This window comes from Notamacropus eugenii, chromosome 3, assembly GCF_028372415.1.
Source record: "Notamacropus eugenii isolate mMacEug1 chromosome 3, mMacEug1.pri_v2, whole genome shotgun sequence".
Lineage (NCBI taxonomy): Eukaryota > Metazoa > Chordata > Mammalia > Diprotodontia > Macropodidae > Notamacropus > Notamacropus eugenii.
In genome coordinates, this window is record NC_092874.1 from 154,642,944 (window position 1) to 154,655,693 (window position 12,750).

General features: G+C 37.6%; 1 protein-coding gene across 9 annotated transcripts in view; it reads right to left on the minus strand.

Annotated features, from left to right (window-relative positions):
- The window catches only part of MAGI2 (membrane associated guanylate kinase, WW and PDZ domain containing 2), a 1,687,880-nt gene that overhangs the window by 374,696 nt on the left and 1,300,434 nt on the right, over window positions 1-12,750 (minus strand). The window lies entirely within an intron of this gene.

Genomic DNA, 12,750 nt, shown 5'->3' on the forward strand with positions numbered 1-12,750 from the left:
AAAAAAATGAAGCCACGTCAGGCGAAGGCATTTCATAGATGTGGTGGGATAAATATCTACATGTATCTATTGCACATATGTATCTGCATGTTGTGAGGGAGATTCAGGAACCCCATGGGAACATTACATGTAATGCACAGCACCAGAATCAGCATCTTGGTATGTGGTTAACCTCTGCATGTTTCTGTTACAACAGGGAAAGTCTCAGTGGCTTGTATAAACATTGCTATCCCTAAATTATGCATGGTTCAAATCAAATGAAGGATTGGAGTATAGGCTTGCTTTCTGATCTACTGTGTTACCTTGTGGGACTAAGAGCTAGACCTGTGATTAGATTGATATAGTTAACTTCCAGGTAAGGAAACTCCCTCTACCAATGCAGATAGCCACCTTCTTTACAACTTAGAAGTCATAAAAAGCTGCTGAGATCACTGAGACAATAAGTGACTTTGTTAGGGTTACTCAGTGTTATGTACCACAGGCTTGAACCTGGCTTGGAGGTCCTTCTCCATCTACTGTTATCTTATAACTTGCATTAAATGCATACGAAAGATAAAGGGTGGTCAACAAACAGAATTCTCATTGGCTAACTTTGAAGAAAAGGGGGATCATTCATAACTTGCAGAGACCCTTGATATATAGGATTCCATTAAGTACTTTGCAGCAACAAGGGTCTAAATATGGGGCAAGAGGAAAGAGTATACTTTCTGAAACTTAGATATACTATGGCTTATGTTGAAGGATTTATAGGCCTAAAACGAAAGCACTTTATAGCCCAGATGATCAACACAGAGAAAAATTGAGATTTAAGGGTTACAGTTCATGATAGGATATAAATATTTCTCTCTCTCTTTGTGTTTCTCTCTCTCTCTCTCTTTCTCTCTCTGTCTCTCTCTTTCTCTCCCTTCCTCCCTCCCTCCCTTTTTCACATATATACACACACAATTCATAATGACTTAATGTCTGGCTAAAACTACAAACTAGGAAGTCAGAAAAGTAACAGAGTAAAATAAAGGGAATCAAACTACGAAAGAGGACTCTAACCAATCTACAGGTTTTTAAAAGGAAAAGAGACCCTGGTAACTTATGGTAAAGACAAACTGCTACAAGGCAGTTCATGTGGTGCATATCATGATCTAATGCTTTTTATCCAAAGAGAGTCAGGTAGCATTGTCATTAGCAGAATAAGGCTGAAAAACAAGGACAAAAGAGGAAAGAAGGATACCTGCTACACAATCAGATTCCTGCTATTTCAAAGATCCAAATTTGCAGTTTGAACTGATTCATGGATTCTACCCATTAAAAAAAAATGTCCAATCCAGTGCCCTGACTTTTAACAGAAATTCAGACCAACCAAAATGATCTGGTCTATTAAAAATGAAACAAACCAGTTCAGTCATTTCCTCCATTAAAGTAAACACAAAAATGCAAAGTGTTAATTGAATATAACCACTGTGAGCTATAACAACTGGGAATTTAAAAAATGATTTCATTCCACAGAATGTAATTTAAAAATTAAGATGGAAATTTTTCATTCACAAAATTATGTATATGGGATATGATGGTGTGTGGGAAGGAATGCACCTTACCAGTTAGCACTTGGCAGACCCAATTAAGTGTAACTTCTTCAGGTGGGGTCTCATATTGGAGCTCCAATTATTTTCAGAAAAGTGATTTATGGGTTATTGATAGTGACCTTTGATTAAGAAAACTATTCAAAGACTCACATTTCTGTATTTTTTTAGACAAGTTGAACCTACCTGTAAAGTTAGTTATTGGGATCAGTGAAGTGGTACTTGCCTTAAAAAATAAACATGAGTGCCTTATTGGGAAATAGTGCAGGACAAATTCGCTTTTTATATAATTTTTCCCCCTGGTGAAAAATGCCATAGTGAATTTCTGATGTGCTCGATAAGTTTTTGATGACTGAAGTTTATATTGTACAAAGAAAAAAAGATAAAGCAAATTTCTCTGATGTATGTTGGAATCCGAGAACATAGACACAAATCTTACCTCTGATAATTAACTGCCTATGGGACTATGGGCAAATCATCGTACTTCTCTAAGCCTCAGTTATGACATCTGTAAAATGAGAGTAATAGTATTTGCACTACTGTAGGGGAGCCCCTTAAATAACAGGAGACAGATGATTATAACTGTGATTTAATTGGCATAGGGAATTCCTGGATGAAGAAAATCCCTCTACTAATGCAGATCTATTTTTAGAGTTATCTGTAGCACTGAAATTTTAAGTGACTTGTCCAAGGTCACAATCCAGTTTTTTATTTAGATGGGGTTTGAACACAGATCTTCCCTACTTTGAGACTGTCCCTAACGTCACTATGTCTTATCCTCAGTAATTTAATTGTTTATACCACTGCCTTTAATTCATGTTGTGATGGTAATTTTGTCCCCATGACAGAGGGAATGTACTGTCCCTCTATCCTTATGTATCTTCACTCTCTCATTCCACTCAAAGGATCCCAAAATGCCTACTCTGAACTCTGCCAGACTCATTCTGTTTTTGGTTTAGAGAGAGAGAGCTGGGGGAGGACAGACATATACTTGTGTTCTTTACTTTTTATTACTTATTAATGATGAAGAATTAGCTCAATTCAATAACTCTGAAATATAACAAAATGTGAACATGCTCTCTATTCAAGTGGGTCCCACTGAAATGATGAACACTATCTCTCATGCATACATTTATTCTTTAGAGTACACATTTTCAGGGACCTCCATAGAAACTTTTATTTGTGGGAAAATGTGTCATGGCTGAGGTGACTACAATCTCAAATAATTATTTTGCTCGAAAAGAATTTTCACCATTTGTCCTCTGGACACCATATAGCTTTATTTTAAGAGTCAATAAGATGAATTAAAGCCACTTCCTAGAGTTCTTTGAGAATGAAAATGCCAATGAGTTATCCAGAAATCTGGCATTCTTGTCCTCCCAAATAGTGGAAGTTGAATGTTGGTTTAGTACCCTAAGCTAATTGCCAGAAACCATTTACATCAGACAAATGAAGTCATTCATTTAAAATCTTTAAAATGCTCCCAAGCTCTCAATGGGTCATCACAAAGAAAAGTGATTGTCTATGAATAGGGAAGCCTTGTCTTCCTCATGCTTCCAACATGAATAGCTTAATTCAGTTTAGCAATGATACTGTGGGCTGGAGATGGGAATAAAGGATGTAAGGACAGAACACCATCATCATCCCTATTGCCTATCCTTTGTCACATAATTGCTATCTATCACACCCAGCTTCCATGTAGTAGCAGAGTCTGGGAAGCAAGTCTAGAATTTCTATCAGGAGTTCTCACTCTTTATGACTATGTGTAGTCTTGTCACATACATCGTGCTGGTGAATCTTTATGGCACATAGTATTAGATTCCAAGAGCCATACAAAATGGCCATACACTGAGGAGCCCTATTTCATCCTCAACTGGCTGAGCATGACAGAGGAGAGAGACAAACAGATACAGAGATATGTCCTTGTGGGAACTGCAAGATGAGGAACCATTCTCTCCTTTTTCCCCGCTTATCCTTTCAGTCAATCAGCTACGGGAAAGCCTGGTGTCCCCTGGAAAGGGCAACTTCACATTCAGGAGTAGGGGTTTGCAACCTGGGCTCCAGAAACTTGATTTTTTAAAATAGTTTGGTAACATTTCAGCATAATTGATTTTCTAGTAATCCTAAAAAAATTATTCTGAGGAGCCCAGAGGTTTTACCAGCTTGTCTATGGGGTCCCTGACTCAAAAAGCTTAAAGATCATTAATAAGCAATCATTAATAAGGAGTAGTTTATCTTCAAAGCTTTTCTGCTAAAATCTTCAGGAGGTTAACCTTTGCTGAAATTTGCCTTAAGAAGTGGGAAATACAATTTGTCTGTTACCAGATGTGACTCTACTGCCACACAAAGAGGCAGCATGGTGTAGAGGACAGAGGGCTAGACCTAGAACTAGGTTTGAATTCTACCTCTGAAATTTAATAGCTGTGTAACCCTTAAGGAAATCATTTGATCATTTTGAGATTCAGTTTCTTTTTCTGTAAAATGGGAATAATAATAGCACTTAGTTCACAAGATTGCCCCGAGGACTGAATGAGACAATGAGCGTAAAATGCTTTCCAAACTTTTAAATTTTATGTTAGTTAGAAGCAGTGGATTGGGCATAGGACCTGGAGTCAGGAAGACACAAGTTCGAGCCTAGCCTCAGACTTGAGGTCTTTTACCTTGGGCAAGTCATATACCTCTGCCTCAGTTTCCTCATCTACAAAGTGGGGATGATAACAGCACCTACCTCCCAGGATGGATGTGAAGATCAACTAAAATAATATTTGTAAAGAGCTTTGCAAGCCTTAAGATGTTATATAAATACTCTTCCTCCTCCTCCCTCTCTTTTTATTATAGCAATAATGTATTGTAGCATACATCATGTGAATGCCTGAGACACTCACCCACCAATTTTCCTAGAGGTAAACTGCCTCTGACATCATCACCAAGTAGTATTTCTTTCAGTTTAAAACCCCTGGGATAGGCAGTGGAGACAAGTAAGGGATCTGGAGTGAGTGGGTTTTTGGGGTTTCTAGTTCCTTCTTTCACATACTGGAGCGGTGTGGATGAAAACAAGATGGCTGTAGATGGCTAAGTAAGGCCAGGATTTAGGAGGCTAGGTGAAGTAGAGGACAGAATGCTGGAAGTGGACCCAAACCCTAACTCTCCAAACCTATGATCCTTGCCACTCTATAGCCAAACCACTTATCCCTTCTAGGTGTCACTTTCCTTTGGTGTCAAATTAAGGATTTGGACAAGACGGATTCCTTTCAGCTCTAAATCTATGATTCTATAATTCCTCATTAACCAGAACCTCCTCTGTACAAGAATCTTTTTAATTTTAAATGAGAGGGGAAGAAATTCTGTATTCTCTCCTCCACTGCTCTCTGGTGTGTATTAAAGACAGCACTAAGTTTTATGAAGAGTCATGAATTATGTTCTTGTGGGAACAATATCTGGCTACAATATCCTAACTTATTTTGATTGCCAGCTCAGGAAAAAATCCTGAGATGTGTGGGAGGCTTAACGTGTGGGACTTTCCACTGGTATATTTCCTGGGTTGTCAAGACAGTTCTACTCTTAAGTAAATTAAGTCACACAGATGAAGTTAGACCCTGGATGCAAGCCTTAGGCAAACAGTTCAGGGGACTTATGAATATGCAGTACAATTTCAATGAAATGTAGTTCAATTCAATTTTCATTAAGAAGCAGGCTTGTACAGTGGGAAAAATCTTTCCTCTGGAATCTGATTGGAGTATTTGGTTTGGACAACCTGAAGTAAGTCACTTAAGCTCTTGCCGTAGCCTGGATTTCCTTATCTGTCAAATGAGAGAGTAGGACAAAAGTCTTTTTTATGTTTAAATTCTATCTATGATCCCAAACTGAAGTACCTATTGTATAGTTAAGTGATATTAAGGCTAGAGAGCTGTGCTTAAGGTCAAGAGGACATGAGCTCAAACACAGTTTCAGACACTTATTAGCTATATAACCCAGGACAAGTCACTTATCTGACACAGGTTTTTTTTTTTTCCTTCTGTGAAATGGGAATAATGACAGCACCTGACTCCCAGGGTCATTGTGAAGGTTAAATGAGAAATGGTTTGCAAACTCCAAAATACCCTATAAATACAAGTTATTATTATCATTGTCATTACTTAAAGAGCTAAAGACTAGGCAAGAAATACACCATAGTCAAGAACTTGTCCCTGCCTTATATTTCTATATAATAGTTACATTTTTTAAAATTATACTTGTGATTTCATTGGTTGCGGGGGAACTCCCAGGGATGAAATTCTCTCAAGTCACTCTTCCACTCAAAAAATTTCAGGGCTCGTCATTTTGAAAAGATGAAAAGAAAAGGTATGAACTCCAGGTCTTTGGCATTCAAGCTCCTGTACAACCTACCTTTCTACTTTTATCTCTTACTATTCTCCCTCATGCAGTCTATAAACCTGACAAAGTGAATTTCTTTTTAATTTCTATTCTTCTTCTACCTTCTCTCATCTCTAGGACTACACTTGGATCATCTTCCATGCATAGAGTGGAATTCTTTTTGTTCATAGCCATAAAAATCCTAGCCTTGCTTCAATGCCAAAGTCACATGCCACATTGCCTTCCCACACCACTCCCAAATCCAGCAAAGGTGATCTCTTGTCATCCAACTCCCCACTGCTCTTTGCTAGATTTCTCTCATTCACTTAACTCACTTTCATTTGTATCACATTTTTTTGTTCCACTCCTTTCCCCCTGGGAACATTAATTCCTTGAGAGCAGGGATGGTGCCATATTGACGTTCCTAGTCCCAGTGCCTAGCATAGTGCCTTCCATGTAGGACTTATTTAAGACACATATACCGAATTCATTAGTGAAAGCATTTATGAACATGGTATATCTTTCTGCCTCATCTGTCACATTAAGCAAATGGGAAAGTTGTTCTCTTTGTAGAAAAGAGGGAATGGTAGGAGGAGGAGCCGATGTCTCTTCTGTGGCTTAGTGGCTTCTCAGCTCCCTCCTCTGCTGCTCTGTGTCTACCCTGGAGTTTTTGTTTGTTTATTTGTTTGGCTTTTCTAACCCTTAGAGCTCTCTTAATCAGCATATAATCAGCATAGTTTCAGTTCATCAGTTGTACCTTTCACAGTCGTAGAAACTCTATTAGAAAGGCTTTTATAATGCTGATGTCCTTGAGAATAGGGAACATTCCTCCCCTCCCTTCTTGGGACCCTATCCTCCTTCCTGCAGTCTACGAACTTCCCTCCCTTCTCTTTTCCTCTCCCTTTCTCGCTCCTTTCTCCCCCAGCATTTAGTACACTATCTAGCATATAATACTGTCTAAATGCTATTTGATTGACTAGTAACTGGGGATAGGACTAACTCATGTAAGATAAGATAACATTGAGAAGTAGAGATTTCACTATTCTATAGTTATATTTGGTAGAATAATTTATACTTGTAACTGGATACCCATCTTAGTATATATACACACCTTATCATTCCCACAAAGAAACATCTCAGCCATGTTTGGAAGACATAAGCTTAAATCCAGCCTCAAATACTTCCTAGAAGTGTGACTCTAGGCAAATCTCATAACCTCTGATGGCCTCAGTTTCCTCATCTGTAAAAGGGGGTAATAATATGTAATAGTAGTACTTACTCCCTAGGGTTTTTGTGAGGATAATATGAGATTATATTTGTAAAGGATTTAGCAAACTTTAACGTGTACCATGTAAATGCTAGCAAATAATAAAGGCATCCAGCTATGAAATGACAAAGTTATTTAATTCCATTAGATTCCAATCAATTTCATATGAATTTATATGGTTATTATATATGTGTATATCTAAAACAATTTGCCTGTGTATATATATAGTTTGTATGAATAGCAACACTGATGCAAACATAAAATAAGATCACAGATTTAGGGCCAGGAGGGACCTTAGAATTCATTGAATACAACCTATTCAGTTTATACATAAGAAAGCTGAGGCATAGGAAAATTAAGTGACTTGCCTAGGGTCATTTGGCTTAATGTCTGAGGAAAAATTTGAAGCTAGGTCTTCCTGACTTCACTGAGCATTAATTACTGATATTATATGATGTATTATAGTAATATAATATTTACAATATTGGCCTAGCTTTAAGTCACCTGGCTCAGTAAAGGTAATGAAATATATTTTTGTATAGTTCTTTTTCAGTGAGCATTAAAAGTTGACTGCCATGAATTGAGCCCTTAAAAGTGTTTATGTAACATTTATACTTGGCAATGTACATGACAGGAAGGCAAAATCAAATTGTTTGATTACCTGGAGATAAGTTGGCGGACACTCATCAGACAGCTTGAGTTGCTAGGGGGCTGAGCATAGTGATGGGGCAGAAGTCAAGAGGACTTATCTTCCTAAATTCAAATCTGGCTTTAGACATTTACTAACTGTGTGACCCTGGGCAGGTCATTCATTTAACTCTGCCTCAGTTTCCTCATCTGTAAAATGAGCTGGAGAAGGAAATGGCAAACTACGCTAGTATCTTTGCCAAGAAAACCCCAAATGGGGTCATGAAGAGTCAGACATGATTGAAAGCATTGAAGAGTAGCATTAAATAGCTTCCCCTTGGGTCATTTCCCACCAGCTCCCTGCATTTTTAGATCTGTCAATCCTCAGTGGCCCTTAACTTCTAAGCAGAGTTGAAAGATTACCAAGACCATGCAGGATTCTGGGAATAACATAGAAATAACATTCAGGAGAGAAAGAGCTATCACTGTATTGAAATTTTCACAGGCAAAGGCAGTTAAAGACTGAAGGATAGTGTGGGAATTTGAGGGACAAGGAAAATAGGGAGAGAGAGTAGAACTGTGGAGGTAGCTACATTGGTATAGAACCAATTCTCCTAATGTAAATCCAACGCTATCTTCAGAGACAGAATTCCAACTTGGGGACCAAAAAGGATTCCTTGAACTGCTTAGTGCATTCAATGTGACCGACTGCCAAGGGCAAAACACAAACTGGAGGGAACACTTCTGATGTAGCACAGATGCAGGACAAAGACCAGAGCACATATGAAATAAAAGAGGCCTATTAAACAAAAAGCTCCACCTTGATCCTGTATAATGCTTCCCAGTGCTTCCTGCTGAGGAATGAAAAATTGAGATTTGGTGTACATTTAAACTCTTTGCTTTTCAGAAGATGAGTTTTGGCTATCAAGAGGACCATGAAGGAACAGACTGAGATAGGATAGGGGAATTTGAGAGAAAAGGTTTAGCAGAGAAGCAGAGGAAAAGCGACTGAATTTGCCCATTGGGTATCTCCAACAGGTTGTTTTTCTTCAGAACTTCATGCATTAGAAAAGGAGGTAGCATGACACAGACAAACCAGGAGACTCTAGGTTCTAATCCTAGTGCTGTTATTGTCAATCACTGATAAGATTAAAGACCCAGTCCTAGCTGTCACTTCCTATCTTCCCTCTGGACAAACCCAGTCAGTCCTACCTTTAAACTCTGAGCTCCTGACCCTCCTCAAACACAGAGGCCTTAGGGTAACAATACTCTTAACAACAATGACTTCAGATATTTTATCTTAGCTTTTACAGATAAGAGGGAAGCTGTAAGTGAATAAAAATGGGTAGACAAGAGAAACAGGTGCAAACTCAGTTCTCCCTAGGAACTCCTAGACTTCTGATAACTACCCAGTCTAATTTCCAGGCTTGTCTGCTGTTGTTTTGCACAGATATTAGAGCAGTCAAGTTGGTAGCTGTGTTGCCATTACGGTCTAGGAGGGATACTCAATTTTCCAAGGTTAATAAAGGAATTAGTAGTAACTTTTAGAAATAAGTTTGATCACAGAGACTCAGTTAAGTTACTAAATATTTTAACTGATTTTTATTAACCTAAAAATATATCCACATTCAGAAGCTCAAAACTGTAGAAAATAAAGGTGGAAGAAGACTAAAACCCTATCTAGTCCATGTGTATTAATGTTCCTGTCACTGGGAAATTTGAATTAGCACCTTCTATCAAGCTGCAAGTGGCAAATAGTGCTTAATGGAGCCTTCAGAAACCAGACACCTAATGAAGAGATGTCCTTAAGAACTAAATTAAATCTGAACTAATCTGGCTGGTTTATCTGACCAAATATCCTTTCTTTTGATTTCTGTTGGATAGACTAACTTTGAGAGACAAGGACGTGATGTCTTGATAGTTTTAAAGTCCATCTACTCAAGCTGGAATGGATTTGAATATGTTGAGGTTGATAACCAAACTTTTTTTTAAAAGATTTATCCATCTTTATTATATAATTAAGTGAATTTATTATATTGTGATTTCATCTAGTTAAAAATGAAGTCATCTGTTAAACACTTGTAATAAAGGAGGGTGTAACACTGTCACTTTCTAATAATGACAAATGGAAAGCAATTTCCCACTCAAACTTACTCAGTTTAGACAGCAGATTAAAATGTAGCTCTTTACCGTGACTCTGGAACTCTTTATTAACCAGACCTTTTATGTCTTTAATGACAGTTAGAGCCTCTATTTGATTCTATAGACCTCTGTTCAAGTTATCCTAATACAGGACAGCTCTTTCTTTAAGGTTGCCTTATTTCTCTAGATTCTATATGATAGGATTTTTGACATGAAATTTAAAAATGGAAAGAGTAGTGGCATGCTGGAGTCTAAAGATGAATAGTTTTTAAATTCTGGATGAGACTATATAGCAATAAAGAGATTCACAAAGTAGCCTAATACACAGAAAAATGCTAAATATAGTAAATAATTTTTTTTGTTCAAATAATCACAGAACACCTGCATTAAAGGATCCGTAAAGATCATCTAATCCAGCGGTCTATTTTATACATAAGAAGTTCTTGTTTAGTCCTTTCAGTCATGTCTGACTCTTCCTGACTCCATCTGGGGTTTTCTTGGCAGATGCTGGAGTGGCTTGCCTTTTCCTTCTCTACTTCATTTTATAGCTGTGAGAACTGAGGTAAATGGGGTTAAATGACTTGCTCAGGGTCACACAGCTAGTAGGTATCTGAGGCTGGATTTGAACTCAGGAAGATGAGTTTTCCTTGATTCCAAGCCCAGCACTCTATTTACTGTAACATCTAGCTGCCCTATATAAGAAGTCAGCATAATTTTATTTTAACTTGATTACTACACTAATATAAAAATAAGAACTACTACCCTTAAACTAATGGAGGTTATAATATTGATACACATGCTCACACATATATACATATGAAAAATATCTGTGTGTGTGTGTATATATATATATATATATATACATATATATATATGAAAAATATATGAAACACAACTCCTTTAAAAAATTGGACATGAGAATTTTAACATGAGAATATGTTTGTTTTAGACTCTGAAACAAAAAAGGGTTTTGTTTTCTTTCTGGCAAACAAGCAATGTCATCAATGCAATTCTGTGTGCGTGTGCGTGTGTGTGTGTGTGTGTGTGTGTGCTCTGTATGTTTTATAACCTCTGACTAATGATTTAGTAGAATTTTATTAGATTTATATATGTGCTTAAAAGCAAAGATAATCTAGTCTGACTTTCAATTTTCTTTTTGAACATATTATAGTGATTTTTTTTTGTTGGTGTTTTTGTGGATAGACTGATGGTAGCCTAATAAACCTCTTCTAAGTTTTATATTACTTATTTACAGATAAGGAAACCTAGGCACAGGGAAGTTAAATGACATGCCTGGGGTCACTCAGCCTAATGTCTGAGAAAAGCTGTGAACCCAGTTCTGCTTGATTCTGAGTTCACTTCAGTGAGGCTTATTTAATTTTTGAGGTCACATGATATATATTCTAGAAACATAGTATAATATCAATTTTGTAGATAAGGACTGAAGGAAGTCTTTTATTAGCAAGTATGAAAATAGTTCTGTAGGTTTACAAATATTCTTTATAAAATTCTTTTACAGATGTGAAAGTTCTTTTAAAATGGAACCAAATACAAACAACCACCCTCAACTTTCTCTCTCTGTTTGAGAATTTAATTCCCTGTAAACTTCAGTTCCAAGGAGCTGCGGACTCTCCCTTCCCCTCCCTCTCCACATCACCCCCCCACCCCACCTGCCCCAGCAGTGGGCAAAACCAATTTTTTTTTGAAAGGATAGGAAAAATTCCAGTCTTTAAGGGTAAAAAGTAGAAAAAGCTTTCTGATGGAAAGTCAGTCATGGAGGATGAGCAAGGTTTGTTTTTTCCTCTTTCTGCCACTGGGGAAAAGACCATAGATAGGGGAAGGAAAAGACTGATTTGGAGTGTGAGAAAGATAATATAATAACCTGTTTGGACATTTATGCTAAGGTGATTAGATAAGGAAGTAATGATCACAAATCATCTAATATCTACAAACTACAAGACTGAAAGCAACTGTCCATAAGCTGTGACAATGGTCTATGGCAGCCTGGAGGAGAAAGACATTTTGAAAATTAATTTACTTTTCTGTGTTGTTTTAAAGTGAAATCAACTCTTTCTGTCTTCTTTTAAATAAGCAACAAGACAAGCAGGTGGAGGATATTTAATGGTTTAGTCAGCTGGGTAGCATGATGGAAAGAGTGCTGGGCCTGAAGTCAGGAAGATTCATCTTCCTGAGTTCAAGTCTGACCTCAGACACTTACCAGCTGTGTTACCCTGGACAAATCACTTAACCCCAATTGCATCAGTTTCCTCATCTGTAAAATGAGCTGGAGAAGGAAATGACCAACTTCTCCAGTATCTTCTCCAAGAAGACCCCAAATGGATTCACAAAGTCAGACACAACTGAAAATGACTGAACAGTCCTAATATTCAGGTATGAAGAGCAAAATGTCTGGTTATTCAATGCACTACTCAGCAGGCAGCCTCTAATCATTTAGTTGCAGCGACGGGCAGGAATCTTACTGCAAACATCCAACATCCCTTCTCCATTGTGACCACCACCACCATGCCTGGGCTCCTTTCCAGAGCAATTCTCATTTCATTTATTTAGAGAATTTTGGAAATATCAGTACTCATCAAAGAAAGATACCCTTCTTGAATGTGCACTTGACTATAAACACAGGAGAAACAAGAGATCCAGTAAGCAGCGTTTTCTCAGATTTACTTTCTTCCTTTTTTTTCCCTCAAATCATCACGAGAGTTAACATGAGAGCAGGAAGTTCAAAAGGGGGCAGTTCAGTCCACATTCCTTTGTTTTATATCCGACTTC